Raw genomic sequence first — 18319 nt, forward strand, 5'->3', positions numbered from 1 at the left:
ATTGGGATTTTGTAGTTTTTTTCAAAATTTTAAACACATAGCGTCGCTGTTATGCAAAAACCTCGTATCTAAGGTTTTGATAATTTTACACCAGGCAGTAAAATCTGAAATCTTTTTTCGATTATTTAGAATTTAATATGTATGTTCCGCTGTATGCGAAAATATCTGATCTTCTAACCAATCAATTACCAAGACGAGCAAAAATTTCTGCACCTATATTGTATTTTCATTATTTTTAAGCTAATATATTAGCTTTGAGAACCTAAAATTGATAAAACTGTACCTGTAATAATGTCAGCTGCCGTGCAAAATTTTTTTCTTTTGAGATACGATATTTTTGCACAACAAAATGTCTCACCAATCCGACTACACTTTTTCGTCACATGTCAGAATTCGGGTTGATGATTGGTTAGAAGGTCAGATATTTTCGCATATAGTGGAACATACATATTTAATTCTAAATAATCGATAAAAAGATTTCCGCAAAATATTGAGATACGAGGTTTTTGCATAACAGCGACGATAGGTTTAAATAATATCTTTTAATTAGTAAAATTGAAAAAAAAAATAACTTTTTGCTTCTTTTAAGTAGCAAGGTTTATGCCTTTGATGCTATCATTTAGCTGAAAATTCTATTTTCGCTGAAAAAATGCTATAATAATGGCTTTACATAATGAACTGATACTTTCTTAACAGATTTTTCCCAGCAGTGGGAGTATTTTTCCTGTAAAGTTCAAGGTTTCAAATCTCAGATTATGTAATAAAATTCTACTGTTCGCGATAAAAATTTCACTGTTTGGGGGTGTTAAAATTAGTGGGGGTTATTAAAATAATGATACTTAAATAAGTGATTTTTGGGAAGGAAATTGAGGTATGATACTTAAACAAGTGATTTTAATGTCATTATCCTAGATTCAGTACAAGGTCATCACCTGAAATGACCTGGTCATCCTAGACAACACAGATGTTGGTTCTGATAAGTTTAGAAACATAATTAGTCCCTGGATCATTTGTATTCTATATCTAAAGCTACAATAAGATTAAATCACTTCTTCTAGTGATTAATTTGTACTACTTAAATAGGTGATTATTAAAGAAAGACAACTCTTACTTCCAAATTTTATGGAAATAATGTTACTTAAACCAGTGATTTAGAAAATCACTCATTTAAGTAAGTCCCCTGACTGTCTAACTTTAGTTCGCCTTGTTACTAAATGTTATGAAACTTATACACAATGCTTAATTATTACCTTTTAAATAACACAGACCATGTTTGAAATTTGGTGGCATCACTTTTACCATTCTAGAGTTATGCCTCTTTACAAATGGATACATGTCTGATATTTTCGTCATCTGTGTCCCATGGACACAACCCCATTTATATTGTAAAGTGAAATACTATGAGTATCAGTAATAGGATCACTTTATTTGGTATATACATATGTATATCATGTACATGTATATAAAGGTTCCTTGCAGCAACTACATGTCTGTAAGGTAGAGATTGTACATAACTAAAAAAAAAAAAAATTGTATATTGCTACATGTACATGTATCAAGTTGTCAGCTTCTAAATCCCCATATACATTTGTATTTCCCTCAAGATTAAAAAAAATTAGAATTCCTGCATTATTATTTTTTTTTGGAAAGGAAAAAGGTAGGTGGGGGTAAAAAAAAAATGAGGAAGGGTAAATATTTTCCTTTTAGATTTAAGAAATTCCAAAGTAAAATTGGGGGTCACAATTTTTGTCTTCTAATTCAGACTTGTATCAAGCTTAAATATTGTGTCCTTTTTTTGCCCTTACTTTTTTTCCAGTCATATCCAGCTGTGCTTGTCAAAGCAGTATATTTTGTTTTGAAATCTAGTCTTTAATGTTGGTGACCATCCATTGATACATACACACTTAAACCTAGGACAGGAGGTGAGCAACACAGGTTTATATCTTTGTATAAACTACATTCCATTGCAGTGTTTGAATAATATATAACATTTTGATATTATGTAATGATTGAAGAAAATATTAAACTTTAAGTGTACATTTTGTAATAAAGAGACAATTCATTTTGCCATTGTTTACTTTAGTTACATAGTATAACACAGGTCTATCGATTAGGATATATAGATTCACTGGAGCATGACCTATCATGTTTAAACATTGACATTATTGAGTCTTTGTTGTCCTTTAAAAAAATAATGGTGGACATTTTATTACGGGAGATTAGCTATACATATAAAGAGGTAAACATTCTGTGATAACAAGGTTGTATTTAGTCAACTTATCTGTTAGTGTTATCCTTATTGTGATAATTATAAGAATGGTGTTACATGTAATCTGTTTGTGAGGAGGTCGAATTGAAAAAGGATGTTATAATTTGCATTACCTCATGTTTAAATGAAGGTAGGTTAGTTCTAGGAAAAAGAAACCGAAATTAGAAAAAAAAGCTTTATCATGGTAATATAAATAGCTTGAATATAAGAGATTCTTGTACATGTATACATGTTTTTATTTATGCACATGGTAATGATTTATACACATGTAATTAGATGTGTGATATTTTGTATATATATATACACATAATGTACTGTGGATTTGGTATTTTTTGTAGGAATCTGATATTTTTTGGGTATTGTCTATTTAAGAAATAATTCATGGAAGCCATAGATTGTTGGAAATTTACACATGGCCTGGGCCCGGCCCAGGCCATGTGTAAATTTCCAACAATCTATGGCTTCCATGAATTATTTCGATTCTAATAGGACAAATACGGTCATTAAAATACTGAAGCGAGGGTTGGTTTGGTGTGTGTGTGGCTGATCTTTTTTACTCCCTGTTAGATAAAGCTCAAATATCTTGATAAATCTGTAGCTTGCATGGGTTATTTCGTGAATAACCGCTAGAAAAAACTGTTTAATTCTTCTAATTCTCAAACCCAACATTTGCCATTTTTTATTTACATGATTTTCTCGTAAGCTTCCGTCAAATCCTGATTCCAAAGTTGACATTTCGTAACTAAGGAGCCGCCATTTTGACTTGCTGAAATTAGTAAATATGCAAATAATGCAATAGAATAGAAAATAAAACAAAACCTACCTCAAAAATCAGTTTTAATACAATATCATACGAATTTCGATGATTCACGTAACAGAAAACTTTCAACTTTAGCGGTTTCATTTGTATGACGTCATGTTTGAAATCGGACTTAAATGCGCCAAAAAAATTAATAGACTTTCGCGGAATTTTATTTTATTTTTGTTTTGTTGATTTCACAGAGCTCTTGTGCATTACTGCTTTTATTATGCATTCGAATAAGAATAACAGTTATTTTGTCTTTTTTTAATTGCACTTTTAAAATCAATAAAATCGGCCAAGGGTCTGCAAATAGGTTCCAATACATGTAGATTTACGTGGGAAGTATATTGTAACAGCCATTATCATGTATATCTCTGAGTCTGCGCTAAGTATAGATATATCGAGAATTTTATCACAGTGTTGTTTACAAAGCGAAAGAAGCACGTCATATTAGAATGGTAAACCTCAAACCAAAAAAAAAAAAATCAACAAAGCCCAAATTTTCTATAAGCTTATTTTATATATATGGCAGGCAGTTGTGCAGACTTTGGCAAAAACTACTAAAACAGACGAATCCATGTACTGTACTTAGTTAATTTTAATATCAATTTTATTATCAACAATGTAAATTATGGACTAGAGGTAGTTGGATAGTAGTTCACCTAGACATGAAGGTGTTTAAGATACATTTTGTATCTATGTAGTTTAGGTATCACCAAAAGTGTGAATTTATTTCAAAATATAGTCGTATTTTTGTCTCTTTTTTTACAGAAACAAAATTGAAGAAAATAAAGAATCTTGATCAACATATATTTTTAATCATATCTTTGCCTTTGGGAAATTTTCAAGAAGTGTGGTAAGTGTTTATAACTAAATAAGTTTGTATTATGCCCGCGTCACACTGTCCCGATTTTTATATACGATGGACACACGAATGCGAAAATTGTAAGTTCGTACGAAGTTGGTCCCGATCTCGTTAAAATACCAAAAAGTGACTGAAGAAAGTACGATGAATAACGAAGTCTATACGATGGTGCCGAAATTATATACGATGCAAAAGATGGACATACGAAGGTTAACCGAAGACGGGTATTTAAACTTCATATCTCAGCCGAAGCCTACACGATGGATCACGAAGGCTACACGATGGATTACGAAGGCTACACGATGGATTACGAAGGCTACACGATGGATTACGATGATGGCGCGATGGCCATACGATGTCTAAAAGATACGAACAGAATTTCGACAACATATCGTTTTTGTACAAGTCTGCCATGCATGGCGGGAAATCGGTCTTTTTGTCTAATTCTTATAAAACTTAGTTTATTATCTCCTCGCCTACTACATGTAAGTTGCGTGTATATAAAATTGTTATTGACACTCTGTACCCAAAATGCTCAAAACTTGGTATGGTGTTACTCGTTAAGAATATCTTAAGCGCTATTGACTTTAAAGTTCAAAGGTCGAGGTCACAGTGGCAGTTGTAATACAAGGCAATATCACCCTTGTGGACACTCTAAAACCAATATGCTTCAAAAGATTTTAACCACATTTGGTATATTGTTCCTCCTTGTAATGATCTGACATTTTTTACGTTCAAGGCCAAAGGTCAAGGTCATGCAGATGGACTTGTTTTTTCTCCTTGAAATAGCATAATACACAGGAATTGGTTGCTCATTTTTTTACCTGCTGGTTCTAAAGACAATATTAAAGGTATTTCCAGTTACTGAATGTTTTGGTTGATTTCTAGAAAAATAGTTGATGTATCAAATATGCATATTCAATTTACCATTTTCTGCATGTGTATATACAAATATAGTGTCCATATTTGTCCCCAATATGGTTACATACGAGGGATGCCACGCTCGGCATTGCCTTGTTTGAACTGTAAAATGTGGTGCACTAGTCTGAATAATCACCCATAATTATGCCCATGTTTACTGATCTATCTTAAAGGTAAGGTAATGGGTTCGTTGATCCCTTTTATTCAAAAAGAGCTCTTTCCAGGAGAATATCATAATAATATAGACAAAAGAAGGATGTGGGGAAAGCAACAAATGCGGCAAAATATGACATATAGAAAACAAAATGGTTATGGAGTAAACATTCGCGTTTATGATTTTCATTATGTTACTTGATATGAAAAATTGACAAAAAATAACATTTTATTTGTAAAAGTAAATCCTGAGCCTGTAATAGCTGCTCTTCTTGTTCCATTTGAATTAATAGAAACAACGCTGTCGCCTTTCTCATAGAATCATATGATATGAGCTCCATGTTTTGTGAACGTCTTTCTTAACTGTCATATTAGACTGACCAGTGCATATCGCGCATGGCACTTTAAATGTATTTTAACGCGAAAATTAACTTACATTTAGCTGGATTTATTGCCGTCGTAGTTCCATCTTGTCGCCTTCGTACTTTTATTCGATGGCAACACGACGGGATTACGAGGTCTTCACGAAGTCGTGTTGCATCGTAAGACCTACGGGTATCTTCGTGATTCATTCGTGTAGACATCGTAATGTCAAAACTGCCCGATGGCAACGATGGAAACACGAATGCAATACGATGTGCAAAGATGCATTCCCGGTGACATTACGATAGTGAGGATGGTGATACGAACTCAATACGAACCCTCAACATCGGACGCACCTTCGGGGATTTTTTAACATGTTAAAAAATTTAGAACCCTTCCCGAAGTTGTCCCCGAAGGCTAGAAAAAGTGGCCGATGGTTCTACGATTGTTAAAGGTGGCACTACGAATAGCCCGATCTGGATACGATCAGTCCCGATTTTGAAAATTTCCATTATCGTGTTGCCAATCGGCGTAAAAAGCGGGACAGTGTGACGCGGGCATTACCAGTATGCATGTGTACATGTAAATACATGTGTATATATATACTTGAGCAGAAGGTCACATATTTTACAGAAATGAAAAAAACACAAGTGAAATGGCATAAAAAGTGAAGTAGCGGACTGGCAATGTATCTCACAAAAAACTTGAGTGAGACAACATTCATTTAAAATATAATATATTTCAGAAGAGGGAAAATGTATCCTGTTTTGACGAACAATGTGTAGTAAGACCATGTGATGTTGTTAAACATATAAAGTTTGAAGTACATTTTCATTGTACTGTTATAAAAATAGTTGTTTTAAACTATATTCTTAAATTTTTTAAAGTAATTTTTCCCATATGTTTTGTACATTTGTGTTACATACATACATGTATATACTATGTGCAATACATCTTATTTAGGAGGAAGTTGTGGTATATTTGAAAAATTATCTATAGGGAAACAGTTTTATCATGTTTTTTATACAACAAACATGAAATGGTCAGATAATGATAGAAAACTTAATCCTTAATATTTTGACTTGGGAGGAAGAACATTGCTAATAATTGATTTTAAACATGTAAAATATAAACAATCGTCAGATCAGTGGTAAGCTCTTTTACTTACAGTCTTGGAAGACTATGAAATAACTATAAATATCTATGGATTTATATATACAATGAAAGTAACATGTAAGAATGTGTTTTATAGGACAAATGTTTTTGAACAAACAAATATTGTCAAGTGTGCAATTGTATTTAAATTCTCAGAAGGGAGCAATATCAAATGTGCTTTTAAAAAGATAATATGATAAGTAAGATAATATTATACTAGGTATTCAACAATTATTGATTTATGATGATATAATTTATGATAGTCAAGCGCTTGTGTATTCCTAGTTTAAAGTAGTTGTAACAGTAAAATTATACTATATTTTATGATATGTGGCATAATGTGCCAGTCCATTTTAGAATGGAAATTGTTACAAACATCTTTTCTTGGCTCTGAAAATTGCCTATTGGACAACAAATCGTAAAAGGTACGATACTTACTATTTTTAAAAAACTTATAAATTATCATAAAACTTTAAAAAGATAGTATGCAACACCTTCAGGCCAAAAAATAAAAATTTAGATGTACTTGTTTTATATGTTTATGTTAGTTCCTTGTTACATAAAATATGTGTACACTTGTACCAGTAGGTATGGTGACTAAGCTTTTTTTCAAAACCTTTTTTTCAAACAAATGATAACAAGATATATATATGTGTGTAAGATTTTAATAGTGAGTGGTGCTTGTTTGAAAATGACAATAAAAGTATCCTTGTGTTTTTAGTTAAATTAGGCAAATTAAAGGTGACTACAGGTATATATATATTTTATTTTGGCTACTGAGCTACATTGTATTTGGCTTTTTCTTTTTAACAAGTGCAACAAGCTGCTGACACTTATCATGCTTATAGATTTATCTGTGCCCATTATATATATATTGTCTTCTAAACTTGGTGACTGGGAGTTCAATGAATATTTAGGAGATTATGTTTTTTAAGTGAGAATCAGAGTTATATAATAGGATTGAGACTTAACACCAATTGTAACAAACAATGGTTATAGTGGACCATGGCATTGTTTCACCTTTCTATATATATGATCAAGAATTAAGATAAGAATAATTTTAGGTTAGAAAAGATGGACTTTCTTAAATCATCACAGATAGGAAGGAAACAATATGATTTGTTGGTTCTGCTCAGTTTATAGTTAAATTATATATTATTAGATGCTTAAAAGAACTTTGATGTTTGTTAAATGTTTGTTCAAAGAAGCTTAATGTCATTAACTAATGTTTTCTAGTTAGTGGTCTTTCATCATTGTTTATATATATGGTTTAATGTTTTTTCTACTAAATCAATAAGTATTAGGAAAAAAAGATAGTTTTATCTACAACATTCAAGCTTACAGTTGATATAAATAATATAACATGCTAGCCAAGCATTGATTTGGAAAATCTAAGAAAGACTGTTAAGACTGCAGCTGTTATATTATCTTGTGGCTGAAGATCTGAATCTTTAAAACATGAGAAACACGTTAATGGCTATACCAGAATATATAAAGAGTAAAAGTGTAGTGATCTGAGACTTAATAGGTTGGAATTATTTATGAAAATCCTCCACACTGACTTGGTTCAATTTTCAAAATTATGTTTAACCCCTGTCTGGCTGTCATCCAAACATTTAATATTCATTTTAAATGTTTTAACCACCATTTCTAATATTGTTTGAATACTGGTAACCCTTGTTTGGAAAATATACAAATACTGTTCACTGTCAAATGTAATATCAGTGGCTGTCAGATAAACAGGACAAAACAAATGAAACTATCAAAAGTGGGATACATAAGAAGTTATTGAGAAGAACATCAAGTTAAATTTTATTTTTACATTTTAATTTAACATGATAAACATTTCTTACTTTTAGCTTTGTCTCCTGTATAAAAATTTTAGTAGCATACATAAATAATTTATGAAAGAATAACTTATTGATTAATTTTACTGAACTGTAAAATTTAGTTTCCTCTCTGGATTCAGATTATCACGCCAAATCAACAGGAGGCAATGAAGTAAAAGAACTAACAACATTCCAAAAATTCAATCGAAAAACCTTCGTAGAATACACTGTACTTTTTTCCCATATATATAATTTCCTGTTGAGAACAAATAGCATTAGAAGATACAAATGTTGTCATGCATGAATATCATAGCCTTTAATTAATTAAAAATTTATGACCAATTAAGGCAGTGTTTACTAGAAGTAGTCATTGATTTTTGTACAAGTATAAAGATATTAACCTGATCATGTTGATTATAAGAAATGACTATGAAAGAAGACTTGGATTTAACACTGGTTTTATCACAGACTTTTAGATATGTGTATTGGATTACAGGATATATAGTTCCTACAGAAATTTATCTCATAGATTGTGTCTCTCTTTTTCAGTGTTTTCAGTCTGTAAAATAAGAACAGTCTGATTTTTTCACAAGATTGGTACAGTTTAATATCAGAGGAGACATTTTCAGTTGACATTTGTTCGAAAACAAGGATTTGACAAGAATCTTGAGAGGCTACTGTTAAATAAACCAGATTTACATACTTAGCCCAGTTGGTTGGAAAGAAGGATTACAACAGTGAAGGTATAAATCATGCATTGCAGCAACATTGTATAATAAATACTCTTTGCTTGGAAAAATTTCACAGCACATTATTTTTACAATTTTTTACCATATATACAACTAAATGTTTGCAATTTAAAATTAAATTCTGCTTATTTGTTGTACAAAATATTCATATAGATAAACATGATAAAGGAAGATGTGGAATGAGTGCCAATGAGACAATTTTCCATCCAATATATATATATTTTGTTAATTTTGTACAGTAGATCTAGACATGTACAGTTGTCTTAAAAATAAGAGTTCTTTAAATATTTCTTTGTAAAGAGTATATATCCTAACTTTTCTCATGTAGAAATGTGTTGGTCCATGCTAAGAAATATGAGGAAAAGTTCCTATTTATAATGTTTACGGTTACCAGTCAGAAACAGATTTCTTGCATTTAAATTTAGGTGATAATACATATATATACACAAATTAAATGCGGCCACTTTTATTTTTAATTAAAATGCTAAAATTGTGAAAATGATGCTAGTACCTGATGTATGTGCATTGTATTGTCATAAACAGCCCATATTTATGTAGCAGAAGCATTCTACATTCCAATAAATTATACTAAAGTTTACATTTTAACAATTTTGTAAAACTGCTATATTTTGGGGCCAAAAGTGGGTCTTACTGGACATTCAGACCAGACATTAAACTAACAATTATTACACACATATTTTAATAATCATTGCTACATTTGTTCATTCCTGTGTGTTAAACTGTAACAGATGGTGTTTATTTGTATACTATGTACAAGTTTGTATAGGACAAGTAATTGACTCTCATTCAATAATACTGGATCACAAACATGTATTTGTTGTTATATTATGGAATTTGTAAATTGTCAGGAAGTTGACTGGTAATGTTTTCCTGTATTAATTATTTCATTACAAAAAAATGATACAATATAGACCAATCTACATACATAATATACATGTTTTATCATTGAAATTAGAAGGCAAAGTTTTTATGATAGTTTCGAATTCTATATCAATTGTTTCTCAAATGTGATTCTATTGATCTCAAGTTTTTATGACCAAAATAATAGATGGCTTGTTGGTCAATATATATTTCTGAAAAAAATCCTGTGAAAAAGTTTAGTTCAATCATACATTTTGTAAATGTAGGCAAGAATGGTAGTCATATTTAGTAGAAGGGCAACGTTTTAATAGTAGTTTCTAGTAAAATAATTTCTCAAAAGAGATTCTTACATGGGATATATTCCTAACTGAAACAACAGATGGCATTGGCGGTTCTAGGGGGGGGGGGGGGGGGGGGGGTGTTCGTGGTTGGAACCCCCCTTTTAAAAATGGCTGGATCCCTGGATGGCTTGTTTCCTTAGAATTAACCTGCAAAACAGCTTTGTTTAAATGCTAGGTTTTAAACCTTAGAAAAGTGTCTATGGTAAGCAATTTTAAACCTATGGATGAGGCTTGCACTACTGTTAATAGTGTTATGTCTATTGTCTTTAAAATTTGTTGCTACTTCTAATAAATTTGCAAAATTGTACTCCTTTTAAGAATACAAACAGATAATTACAATTTACAGCCATATATACGGGTGCAATAGGATAGAAAATCCTACTTAGATATTTTAAAATTACAAAGGAGAGGTTTCAATTCCAGATGAAATTTCATAATAAAAAAAAAGTTGTGACTTGATAGAATTAGACTCCCATGCATGAGATCATGCAATTGAAACTGACTGTCTCTTTGGGCTCTTTACATATTTTTTTGTGATTTGAAATTATAACTATCTTCAATTATTGGATTTATTTAGATGTAGAATTTAATTACACAAGACTAAAGGACATTCCTTTTTATGTTAATGTTCACAATGCACATATTTATAGGATGATATTTTTTACAGAAAATCTATAATTGTTTGATGATTATAACATGCATCACTGACAGTTAGGTTTGATTGTATAAATACAAACTTTGTAAAACAGCTTTGTTAGTCATGTTAGTATTACTTTAATATGTTACATGACAGAAAGTAGTTTGAATGAGAAGCATGGCTTGGCATTGTCTATTTCTGTTTCCTTTGAAATGAGAAGCATGGCTTAGTATTGTCTGTTTCTGTTTCCTTTAGGTAAGTCCAAAATAATTTTGACATGTTTGTACTTCACACAGTCATCTACATTGAGATATATTGTTAGTTCGATTTGGGAAATAATGCACTAATAAGAATCTCTGTTGTACTTGAGTTGTAAACATGTTTTATTAGAGTAAAATGTTGCCTGAAAAGATGATACATATTTGAATGAAAGGAGATGTTGGGTTTATGTCAATGAGACAGTGATTGCATCAGTAGTCTCATAGTTGTGAGCTCCTTTCAAGTGCAGGAGTTCCTGGTTAGTTTTACTGTCTTGGTCAAACCAAACACTTGAAAATTGGTATTTTCTGCTTTTCAATATAGCACATACCGTCAGCAGAGTTTGACTGTTTCTATGTAAAGTGAAGAAATCCCTGTGAATTGATATCTTGAAAATACCACTTTAAAAATCTGGCAGTGTTTCAGTCTAAAACAGAGAAGGTATCATATTCATATCAAGTAACACGCTTTTGTCTTATATTCGCAACTGGAGTAAATGCCTAAAATGGAAAAATCTTCAAAGAGACAGAAACAAGAGACAAGAAAAACCAATAAAACATTTTAACACAGTCTTGAACAATAGAATAGGCCTCACACCCTGTTTTATTTACAATGAAATATGTCATGGTCAAATAATTAACATTGGGTATCTTCTTATTAAAAAAAAAAAACCTTGTATGCTGTTACCCTGTAATTTAAGAATGTTTTGAAGGTTTTTTTTTCAAAATAAAAATCCAGCATTGTAAGTGACCCTATCAAAAAAGAAATAATGGGATAGATTATGGTTTGACCTTACACAATGTAAAGAATATATATATTACTTTTTCCATGAATAATAGACAACTTTACCTTTTTTGATGATCTATGTCAATCAATAAGTAATATATCTGAAATCAAGTAAGATAAAATGACTGGGAAAATAAGTGATTTTAATAAAATGCCAGGATGTGATACTAGGATTGTAATTGAATTTTGACAATAGATTGATTTAGATTGTATGTAGAAGGTTAATTCAGCTCTGTGGGATGTTGTTGTTAGTCTGGGATGGAGTATATTTAACTACAGTTTCATTGGGAATAGAAACTTGACATTGAAGGATATTAGATTGTTCAAAGACATTATCTCTCAAGAAGCTAATAACAGTGTATTCGTAATGGTATAAATCATGTTATAGGTACCTAAAAATGTGAAATAATTTTATGAAAATTTGTAAATATACACTTTATTTTCATTCCTTTATAGAAATAAAAAGATATTAGCCCAAAATGACATGGAAGTAATTATTAGCAACTATAGTTCACCATGCAGCCTTCAACAATGACAAAACAATTAAAACCCATATTGTATAGTCAGCCATTTGCATTTATAATGCTGTCTTGATGAGAATAAAACACCATAAACAATGCCCTGAGCAGATATTAACTTTTCGTTCTCTTTAATATTTTCAATCAAAATTTTTTTTTTGTACTGTAAATTCGATCATCATTCATGGGGTCCAAATAGATTTTCAAAAAAAATAAAAATTCTACCAAATGAGATACATATTTTGAGAAAATGAGATCAATGCAATAATATCCCTATAAATAAAAACGACATGGATAAGACATCTTTTAGACAAAGTCATTATACATTTATATAAATTACCATTCTTGACCTAAACTGTTAATTAGTAAAGGTCATTTCTGTATGAATTATTGATGAGTGCAAGTTAAGCTAATTACACCATCTGTTCAGCTTTTATGTAGGTCATTTGTGCATGCAGTATGTGTGTCTGTGTATTTTGTTTTATTTTAAGATTGCATTTATTTGGGTTTAATAAAAATTGGTGTGTCTTTATTGTATGTATATCTTTTAATCCAGATTCCACAAGATGTTTCTTGCCTCCTTTGTAAAATAATCCAGATTGTTTGCTTGGTTTAACATGTACATGTTAAAGTAAATTAAAAAGTTGGTCTTTGTCATGAATTGCTTCTTTTCTTGAAATTCTCTTCAACTTGAGGCTTTATAATTGATATTATAATAGAGTGTTTAAAAATTGTTTCTTTACTTTATTTTAAAAAATATCATCATAATCATTTTATGGACTATAAAAACCTAATTTGTGAAGATCTGTTAGTGTTATTATCAAAATACTGTCCATTTACAATGTATAAGTCTCTAAGGAGCAATTTTTAAGGCCTCTGGAGTTACTTAACAATTGAGTCAGTAGAAATCTTTGTTTAGTAACAACAAAAATAACTGTCTTAGGCTCTTTTTTTACATCCCCTAACCTTAGAATTTGAGGGATTTTTACAGTCAAATTACTTTTTTTTTTAAAGTGAAAAGGGAGATAATCAAACATTGAAATTAAAAATAAAACCTTGCAAATTGGCCTTTGCAAATAAATATTACTTGCATTTTCAACAGGTTCAAGTATATGAACATTACTCGTATAAGTGTTACCCTTGATTGATACGGGTTTTTAATTTGGGAAATTCTCAAATATTAACATGAAACTTGTGCATACAAAGATATAACACAAGTCATCGACACACATGACAGAAACTCATTATATATATATGTTATATGTACTATTTATAGACTATATATGTTATATGTACTATTTATAAACTATATATGTTATATGTACTATTTATAGACTATTCTTTTGGAAGAATATGATAAGTAAAATTTGTAAGGAAATGATTGCTTCATTCTTTTCAGGATTCTCAGCTTGAGTTCAAGCAACTTGATGTAAACAATAAAAATGAAGTCAATGGTAACCAGACCAAATACAATGACTGGTGGAGGTACCAGTGTTGGAACCAGTTCAGCTGGTGATGGTGGTGGCTGCACTGAGGAAAAAGATAAAATATCAGGTAAAGACATTTTTCTTTTTTTAAATTAATAGCCAGAGACCAGAATATGGAGATGAAAGCCTTGTCTGGTCAGGTTTGTATTGCAGATATTGACCGCTGGTGGTGACCCGAACGTAAGACCTCACAATCATATTTAAACTGTCCAATGTCAAAACAAGCACATTTTGGCTAACTCAAAGAAATTAAACAGGAAGTCTAGACATTTTTGTTTGTTAAGGTGACAAGCAGATGTCATTTAAAGAATGTTGGATTACTAAGTGAAATCTAACATATGACAGAAAATTGAAATGTGTTTGTGTTGACATTTTTTGAGTTATATAATAGGATTGAGACTTACACCAATTGTAACAAACAATTGATTATAGTGGCATTTACATCACTGAGTTACATGTTATTGTTATTTGCAAGTTGAGTTCTTTATTAGTTTTATATGACAGTTTACCATTCACAAATGCTTTTTTCATCTTAATTCACTATCATGCACTGTAAAAAGACTGTTCACCAAGTTATTTTTACTGTATCTACAGAGCAGATAAATATTCTCTACTTGATTGATAGGCAGATTAGACCATGATGGAAACTTTTGCTTTTGCATTTTCCTTTAAATTTTATATGTATACTTTGTGGAAAAATGTATACTTTTAATGTACATGTGTAAAAATTTAAACAGCACAGTTTTAAGTCCTACAGTAATTTGGTAATTTTACGTAGCGAAGGAGCAGTATAATACTTGGCGAACAGACTTTCAATGTAGCAACCATGTCTATATTTCTCATGGTGTTTAACCTAGTTTTGGTAGATTTGTTGACCTGTTGTTGCATGCTTATGTTGAGTAAATCTTCCTTATACAGAATATACAGTAATATAAATAGTATTAAAAAAACTAAGATATAATGTAAAGTTTCATAAAAACAAATTGATTTTGGGAATACAGAAAGTTGTTGTTATTTCTTTATGTTGCATTGGTTAAAGCAGCTGTAAGCATATTAAATAAATGACAAATAAATATGTTGAATAATTAAAAGATTGGTAATATGTATTTTTTGCCATTATTCTATTCTTGGTTGAAATGTGTTTGAATATTTTCTGACAATAATGTTCAAGCATGTTTGTAATTGTGGATTTTCATAAGAAAAATAATTTATTTTACATCATGACTTAAAAAAAAAAAAAGCTTCTGCTTGTTACAGGATAAAGAAGCACTTCTTTTTCAAAATTCTTAATTTTTAAATGTCAATCTTGATCAAACTTTTTTTTATCTAAATCATACATGTACAAATCTGATTTATCAAAAAATAAATACCGGTAATTGTTTTTGTTACAAGGAAATATAATTTAAGGAAAACCTGTCTTATTGAGTTTTTTTATCACACAATAGAATTTCTAAAACAAAAAAAATATAGTAAGGCACTTTTTTTATTTCCTTTGAGGCTTTGTCTGGGAGATTTATAGTATACTCATAATTTTTTTTTTAAATACTGGTTTGCTGCAGTGTAAATCAATGGCAAGAAGCCAATAAAAAATGATGTGCAGTTTTAAACCTTTTTTAGCTTCATAATTGAGTTTAATTACAAGAATTTGTAATCATAGAGGATTGTAAAACACTAATTGAGGACTACTTTTATTACTTCATGACAAGGGAGATAATCTACTTTCTCTAATTCTATGGAAATTTATCCCTTTCCGAACCCATTGAATAAAAAAATTTAATCAACATGTGGTTGCCGGTGATTTCAAAAGATCATTGAATGATTTTAAGGGTCATGACCTTTTTAGCTAACTGGATGAATCAAAATATGCTATAACAGGTGTTAATGAAATTGACAATTTCGTGCAATGTGAAAGGCACTCGAAGGGGATTTTTGGTTAACAAAAAAAGAAATGTATTTCTTAATCATTAGAGAAACAGATTCTTACATAGTTACTCATGGATTATCCGATTTATCCAATCTTGATAGTTAAATTATAAATTTTAAAGTCAATGCAGAGACTCGAACTTAAAAATGATAATTTAACTATCTCGATTGGATAAATCTGATAATCCACTCGTATCAATGTAAGAATCTGTATTTAAATTATGATTTTAGAGTAAAATTTGGGAAACAAGTTACTGGAAAGGTCTATCTCTATTGAAAAAAAAATTAATTATTTCTTGGCCGTTTTGGATTGCAGTAGTTCATATACAATGTAACACATATTTTGAATAAAGTAATTTTAAGTTTGGCAGTAAGAATTGAAAGGAAATACTGTATTGAATTGTTTTAGGTGAAGTGATTCTTTCATATGTGATTGTAGATTACATTTGTACAATGATCATGCTTCTAAATTTATCCCATTAAATTGTTCAATCTTTATAAGGAGGATCATTGACAATATTTTGATTGCTATTTTTATAACTATATATTATCAGAGAGAAAAATGAATATCTAGATTCACGTAGACAGTTTATTTTTCTTGCATAGATCCATTTATAGGCTTTATCTTCCCATATGAACTGTGAATTTTTTTCAAGATAAAATACTTAAGCTTACTGAAAAAAGGGGAAAAAATGAGATCTCAACTTTCATTGAATTCGAACAACAAAGGAATTTTTATGCCCTGTTAATGTTTTCAAGTCTTCATGAATCTTTTGAGTTTAATCTTACTCTTTCAAAAGATATTGCAATAATAAAGTGAACCTTTACTGGTTCCCTAAAACTGTTCTCACTTGTTAAAGAAAAAAGGAGTATTGCTTTGACCTTTCTACATATTGTAAATCTGATTTGTCTTTAAACTTGTACATTTAGAATAAACAAAAACATTCAAATTGAAAACCAAGATCAAGTTATCAAAAATAAGTTTTTTTTATTTAAAATTTCAAAATTTTAAGTTTGTCTTTAAGTAGATATTAGTAGAAAAAAATGACAAATATCTTTTGCATTTATTCTCAAAATATGGTGACTTTCATATTTTAATATATACTGAGAGACGTTGATATTTTACAGGTTAATGCAGCACAGATAGTTTGCATTGAATCACTAATGACAATATCTGATTTGTTTTCAGTCGGATAAATGCCATTTACCAAGATAAAAGGTAAATAATCAGTCCCTGTGTAAAATTCAATACTTCCATTGACATCGGCAATAATATTTATAAAACGTTTTTTGATTAAAATACTAAAAGTAATTAGCTAGATAAATATAAACCGTTGAAGTGTGAATTGTTTCCTGTTTTAGTGAATCTTTTATGTATATTATCGTGGAAAACAAATTTGAATTGCAATTCAGTATTAACGAGGGATGATTTTCTATCAATTTCTATCAAAGAGATTTGGGGGGGGGGATGCAATGAGGGGTGTGATTTCTAAAAAAATTAAGTTATTACAAATTATTTTATTTAATTACAAGATGATTTTTATCACCCCTGATTAATTTACGAATTTCTATTCTGTCATAATTTATTCTGTCGTTCTTTTTCAAAGGTATTTAAATGCATAATTTTTTAATTGTACATGTAACTTTAAATAAATTAAATAATCAATTTAATGCTATAAATACTAATTAGGATTTCTGCCCTTGTATTAAAGGTCAAAGCCACCATCAGGTAATGTATTTCTGCATTTTATTGCCTTCTTTGTATTATAAACATCAAACAGTTGTACTATGCTCTGTACCTGTATAGACATTCAATCAACCCTAAATGGCTTCAGTCTTAAAACACATTTCTATATCCAGCCATTTTAAATACTTTTCATTTATGTTTTTGTTTATTTGAGGTTTCGTTAGACAAATTTATCAAAAAAAATAATTTGCCATTATTTTAAAGACAAATTAGCATCAATTTATTTCTGAGTATGAAAAGAGGGTTGATTCTGTTGAAAAATGAAAATTATTTTATACTGTGAAAGTACTATTGTTTGTGGATTACAAATTTTCATGGATTTGGTTGGTCCCTTCAATCTCAATAGTAAGTACTTAAACATAGAAATATAAAGTGAAATTTATTGATTTTAAAGCTATTTTTAAAAAACCCATTAACCACTTATGTTTTAAAAAACCATGAACATTTATACCCGCGAATAACAAGACTTAATCAGAATTGGCAATATTTAAATTGCGTGTAGAAGTCAGAGGAATAGCTGGATGTCTTTACAGTCAGGGACAATTTAAAGTATTTAAGTATTATCCATCTTGCGTGCCTTTGGTTTGTAGAGACAGCTCTTTCAGCGTTGTTTTACTATACAGCGTGGTTATAA

General features: G+C 30.1%; 1 long non-coding RNA gene across 4 annotated transcripts; it reads left to right on the plus strand.

Annotated features, from left to right (window-relative positions):
• The first annotated feature begins 2220 nt into the window (after positions 1-2220).
• On the plus strand, positions 2221-18312 carry LOC139508464 (uncharacterized). Of its 4 annotated transcripts, none has more exons than XR_011661228.1 (6): positions 2221-2239; positions 3843-3927; positions 8907-9100; positions 13928-14082; positions 17128-17157; positions 17651-18312. It is a non-coding gene; the product is annotated as an uncharacterized lncRNA (long non-coding RNA). The 4 variants fall into 4 exon arrangements; XR_011661230.1 differs by lacking the exon at positions 2221-2239 and adding an exon at positions 2381-2399 and having other exon boundaries at positions 17067-17157; XR_011661227.1 differs by lacking the exon at positions 2221-2239 and adding an exon at positions 2381-2399.
• Positions 18313-18319: the final 7 nt, after the last annotated feature.

This window comes from Mytilus edulis, unplaced genomic scaffold, assembly GCF_963676685.1.
Source record: "Mytilus edulis unplaced genomic scaffold, xbMytEdul2.2 SCAFFOLD_2055, whole genome shotgun sequence".
Lineage (NCBI taxonomy): Eukaryota > Metazoa > Mollusca > Bivalvia > Mytilida > Mytilidae > Mytilus > Mytilus edulis.